The sequence below is a fragment of the Lemur catta genome, chromosome 1, assembly GCF_020740605.2.
Source record: "Lemur catta isolate mLemCat1 chromosome 1, mLemCat1.pri, whole genome shotgun sequence".
NCBI classification, from domain to species: Eukaryota; Metazoa; Chordata; class Mammalia; order Primates; family Lemuridae; genus Lemur; species Lemur catta.
The window spans coordinates 146614840-146620839 of NC_059128.1; the positions used below are offsets into that span (position 1 = coordinate 146614840).

A 6000-nucleotide genomic window follows, 5' to 3' on the forward strand; every position below is an offset into this window, starting at 1 on the left:
TCCACCTGGAAATATTAGAAACTATGCTGGGGGCTAGAAAAGAGGAACATAATATGATGCTAAGGATTCAATCTGAAAGCAAAGAGCCAATTTGGTGTATTTAAGCCCACCCCGTTGTTTTTTCAGTATCTCTTCAATTGTCCTGATGTAATTATTTCAATTCACTTTTAGGGTTTGCCTGCATAGCTGCTTGCCAAGGCACAGTTATGTCCCAGTAATTTTAGAAAAAGGTGCATTCAAAATATCATATGGGCATTTTACACCCAAAGAAAATATCACCAGATATCACCAGACTGCAGAGGATTTTGAGACCACAAGATTAACAATGTTACTAAACATTAAAAAACTGCTGAATGAACTTGATATTCTCTCGCAAACACTTTATTCTTTATCAAACACATTATGTATACAATTTAAATACTTCATATCTCAGCTCATGTCTAATCCTCAAAGAAATGAAATGGCTGTGATGTAAATACAAGTACTAAGTATTTCAAATATTTCAATATATAGGACCAAGTTTAATCTAAGATGAGCAAAATTAATTTCAGTTATAAAACTAAGACACTGAAAAAAATCAATTCAAAGGAACTTGGCATAAGGACTCTGTAAAAAAACTAACACTCAGAAGGAAAGACACCCTCAGAAAAACAAATCCAGTCGCAGATATTTCTTGCTAATACCAGCAACAGTCTTTCAGCATTTACTTATATCAGAGCTCAAAATTCATTTATCATATTTAACATTAAAGATTAGAGTAAAAAGTAAAAGAAAGCATAGTGCACAGAAATGTAGAGCTTCTGGAACCACAGATTTCCTACAAAATAAAGATCCTTTGTCTAATGAAGAGGAAGTATATGTTTTACAAGTTCATCATCGCTGCCTTAAAATAGGTTCAGAACTTCCTAGGTGATATAATGCATTTTTAAGGAAGCCAAATCTCTTTATGATTAGAGATTCACAAATTTCTAAACACGCTACCACCGTGTGGTACCAGTCAGAATGATGCCAGTACTTACCATTAGAAGAAATGGCTTTCAGTGTTGATATCACTTTTAAGCCCCACATTCTTTCCTAACCTCGCCACAAAGCAGATTTGAATTAAACTGACTCATATACAAATGGCTAATTTGCAATTTCCAACCTATGGACTTCAAACTGCCTATTCATACTAATGAGAATCCTCAATCATATTCACTGTTGGCTACGTTGTATACTGTGTCTTCAGTGGCTGACTCATTCCACACTCTACTCATGTAGCTTATCATTATCTTGTCCACAGACAAAATACACATTGAATTCAGATGAGAATGCCCACTGACTTGGGAAGCTGGAGAAAGGTATCATCATTGTGGTGGCATGACCACTAAGGGAAATATTACAGTCACTGTGTATTGCTTTTCCCCTCTAGAAGTACTAAGTTGAAAAGACAAACAAACAAAAAAAATCACAGTAACTCCTTATGATGTATTTTCCTTAGTAGTTTATTTTGGGGATTATTTGTCATAAAAATTGGCAAAATCCAGATCAACTTTGCACATTGTTCTAACAGCTTCATTTAAAAATAATTATATGACTCACTTTCTCATTTAATATAAACTCATTCTCTCTTATCTTTATTAATTTTGAAAATATTTAAGCATTTTGTCTAATGAGCTTTACTCGAACAAAAGAATAACCTGATTATAATATGTTGTTAATATGAAAATGAACAAGAGACCTTTCTGACTAAACATTCTCACTTTCTACCTCAAGACAGGTGTTCTGTATACATGCAAATGTTGCAGACAGATGGCTTATTGTATTTTCCACACTATAAAGTTAAGATAATTTGCCCCTCATTATAACATTCCAAAAGTTACCAGTGCTGCCTCTGTTATTTATATTTTTAAAATATTTAGCCTTCAATATGATACTCTGTGGTGTTTATCTTAAAGCTAAGTAGAAAACAACCAAATCTTCTATCAAGTTCAATCAAAACTTCCTGCTTCACTTAGTTGCTGCAATTCTGGACCAAGACTCCAAGTTCGTAAAAAAAAATAAAACGACTGACAAAGCAGAACTTCAGGTTATCACAGTATCTTAGAAGGATGTTATTTATTTTATTCCCAGAATGTTTTACAAGCCCCAAACCCTTTGCTAGAACAATATTTTAGGAATTTGAAATTATTTCTGTACTTCTCACTACCCAAGAATCTGACAGCTGGTATTAAAAATAGTATGCATGCAGGAACTCCCCGGTTAGTAACTCCCTCAAGTTTTAAAGAACTCAAATTATTGAATCTTCTTTCTAAGAACTAGTGAAGAGGTTTACGAAAACACATATCAAACTATTCATGTATTATTCTCTTACTAAATTAAATTGATTCCTATTAATATAATATATTAAGACCTATTATCATACCCAGTGGTCAGCCTTTACCTTTCCAAATATCCTTCTCCAGTATCCATAACCATGCACTGCTCTGTCTTCCCTCATGCTTCTTTTATTGCTGATGGAGGCACTCGCTCCTTCATTAAATAGCATTAAAAATAGATTGCACAGAACTCCCCAGTGGAGCATGCTCTAACAGGGCTAATGCCACAGTTCTCAAGGTAACCACACTCAACTGGGATCTAAGAGGGAAAGTCACTGGGAAATCTAGTAGCACATACAAACCTGTCTCAGTCTGAGCTAAATACTGTAAAAGATAAATCAGCATTAGTGAAAGTAAGTCACTGAGAAGCTGAAAGTCAATTTCTGGAGCTGTATAAGTTCCTTTAAGTATGCCTCACTTGAACAAAGTATGTTTATAGGCATTCACCTAAAGTAACTTAGTTGTTTTATTTGTCAAATAACATAAATCATCCCCAGAGAGGGTAAATTAAGACATGTACGCACAGCAATCTAAATGTCTTAAAAGTGCATTTAAACCACATCATAACAGTATTGATAAGCAAAGGCAATAATCAGTTATCTTTTTGTATTTTTTGTGATGAGGAACTGGATTCCTCAAAGAAAACACACCCAAACTGACTCCCCAGAAAATTTAAAAATATTCCATTAGTTGAAGTGATAAAAAGTAAAAGAATGTGATAACAAAGGAAATATAGGATCACACACACAAATACATACCTTGAAAACCCATATAAACCTGAAAAGAGTATACACATAATGTCACATGCGATTCACATTATGAATGCAGCAGAAGCAATTACTGCCAAGATAGTAGATTACTCGTCTACTTGAACAAAACACAGACAGAGCTCTTGGCTTCCAAATGACTGTCTTTCATGAAAATAACATTAACTAAAATCCTAATAAGACATGTACGCCCTGTGGTAACACATATACAGAGGATCAAAGGGGTAGGTGTATTTATTTAAAGTGTATGTCAAAGGTTTTCTTACTTTTACCAAATGAATAATGATTTTCTCTCATCTCCATTTCTGTTTATTTAAAACAATCACAGCAGTTTTGATTTCCAAAGCACATGAAGAGCGAGTGGGAATCATTTGGATTTATTCTGCATTTGAATAAAATCTTAAACAGATTCCTTTTAACTTTGGGGAATGTCATTTTTATTTGGAGGGGATAAAGCGTCATATCAGTAGACTTAAAAAATCAGAAATCAAAATGAGTATCTACACTCTAAACACATTCTCATGAAAGTGATTTCTACCAGCCTTGCATTGTATTTCTTAGCTTCCCATTCCTACAACTTTCAATTTCCTCTTTGTTTTTCCTTTTAGGCTTAGACTTTTGTCTTTATTCTGTGTCTTCAGGAGGTGGTAAGGTATGAACCTGAGCAGATGACAGCATCCACATCCACTCCAGCTATATTTCTATGCATAAACATTGAGTGAGTTAATTCCTCTTCCCAGGAAACTTTCTAAACACCTGTCTACTTCAACTCAATTCTACCACATATCTATAACCTAAGATACAATACATTAAGTTGGAGGTTGCAGTGAAGCACAGATTTCATGCACGTAAAAATAAAACTGAACATCTTTTTTTTTCTTTTTCTTTTTCCTAAACCCCTTGGGCCCTAGAACCCCAATGATACCAGGACAACAAACGGATTGCAACTTTCTATCTCTTCTATAGCTCTCCTTCAAATGAAATAAGAGCATTCCAAACTTTCTACCATAAAACCTATATAAATCACTGTAGACTTCGCTGAAAAGCATCGCCCTTTTCAATTTACTTCCAGCTTTCCATTATGTCTCATTTGGGGGAAGGGGAGTCCACCCCTCCTTCAATGGAACACAAAACACAACACATCTATAACAACAGCAGCTTTCAACAAACACGAAGAAGCAATACAGACGAGAAACAATTCAAAAGAAAAACACAGATATATGGCAGAAAGAAAGAAGGAATTTAAAAAATCCACAAAAGGCGTGCAATGTTCACGTCGGAAGACCTTGATTATTACCTTGATCGAACAGTGGATATCCCCCCTGCGTCTTGGTGCCTTGACTGGTTTGATTTAGTTTTTGACTTTTATTAATGATTGTTTCTCAATGATTGATTTGGCTTGATTTGTTTGGTTTGGCGCTTGGCTTTTTTTGTTGTTGTTGGGTTTTTGGGGTTTTTTGTTTGTTTGTTTGTTTGTTTGGTCGATTTATTTAACTGCTAGTAAAAGGACCTTCTGCAGTGTAGGCTGGGATCCCCGCACAGCTGTGGCGGCCAGGGCTGCGGCGACGGCGTTGGCTGCGGCTTTCGTCCCGCTGCCCCTGCTGCGGGAAGCTGCTCCGGACGCGCTCGGAGGCGCCACTGCCGCCTTCTCCGCCTGGCTGGCCGCGGGGAAGGACGCGCCCCCGCCTCCTGTCTGCTCTTGAGGGTCTGCAAGTCTGTCAGTCTGACGGTCTGTCGGTCAGTCCCGCAGCTCAGCGCGGGATTTTCGCTCTCCTGCGCTCTGCTCTCCAAGCTGCCACTCTCGCGGTCGGCCGGTCTGAGCGTTGGTCTGTCCCCTCCGCGTCCCTCCGTCCCACCGGCGAGGCAGGGTCCCTCTGTCCCTCTCCGGCCGTCTGTGCCCACGGGCTCTCTCCCACTCGGTGCCCGGGCCGCTTCCCCCGGTCAGAGCAGGGCGCCTGGAGGGCGGGCGCACGCCAGTGCTCCTGCTCGCGCTCGCGCTCTCGCCCTCCTACTTCACGCTCGCTCTCTCTTTGCTTCTGGTCTCCTCGCTCAGGCTGTCTGACTGCTCCCGCCTGTCCCCGTAGCTCTGCCAGTCCCACCCTTAGCCAGCCAGCCTCGGCCGCTCACTCGGTTCCGCTCCCCCTGCCTGACCGCCTCAGTCGTCTGCCCCTTCGCCGGTCCGCGCCCTCCCACGCGGCTGGCACTGCCGCCCGGGGGCGGCGCCCGGCTCCTCCCCGCGGCCCCGGATGCGTCCGGTCCCCGCCCGGGCTGAGGCGAACGCGCGTGTTGCACGTGGCCCCGCAGCTTCTCGGGCTGGAGACCCTGGCCCCTTGACCCGCCACACCCAGGAGGTGGCCGCAGCCGGGCGCTTGCCGGTGTCGCGACCTCTGGGCCACGGGGCGCGGCCAGCGCTGGCTCAACCGGAGTGCAGGCACCTGCTGGGTGCGCCCGACGCTCGCGGTACCACTCATTCTCCGGCAATTCTCCGCCAGCCCCAAGGCTGGAGACAAAGCGCATGAGCCAGGCGCGGCAGCATGATCATCATTAATCAGAGAGAAAACTGGCACGTTGCCCCCTGCCCCTCCACACTGCCTCCCTGCTCCCAGCCAGCAGCCACGCGTCCCCTCCCGCCCCTCGCGCCCGAGCCCTCCGGCTTACTGCTCTCAGGGGCGCTGCTGGACTCCTGGGGACACTTGGCAAAGCCTTGCTCCAGTCTCTTCCTCCGGCGCTCACTCTCCAGGCCAACTCTGCAGAGACAATCCCACAATAATAACACCTCACCCCACCCGAATAAATCCGTAGCCTCAGAGCTCTGGAGATTCTCAGCTTTGAGCAAGACCAAAAGTCCGAGCGCGCAGCGCCAAGTGTACTCCCCG

At 42.5% G+C, this 6000-nt stretch overlaps 1 protein-coding gene across 19 annotated transcripts in view; it reads right to left on the reverse strand.

Moving 5' to 3' along the window:
* ARPP21 (cAMP regulated phosphoprotein 21) overlaps positions 1-5096 on the reverse strand; it is a 149594-nt gene extending 144498 nt beyond the window's left edge. For 15 of the 19 annotated variants that reach the window (XR_006731342.1, XM_045537142.1, XM_045537117.1 and 12 more), the window contains exon 1: positions 4422-5096. The gene's annotated coding sequence lies outside the window, so the exon portion shown is untranslated. Of the gene's footprint in view, positions 1-1019; positions 1321-2422; positions 2751-4421 lie in introns of those variants that run through there. The other 4 variants (XM_045537149.1, XM_045537065.1, XM_045537128.1 and 1 more) reach the window with 3 other exon arrangements.
* Between the last annotated feature and the right edge of the window lie 904 nt (positions 5097-6000).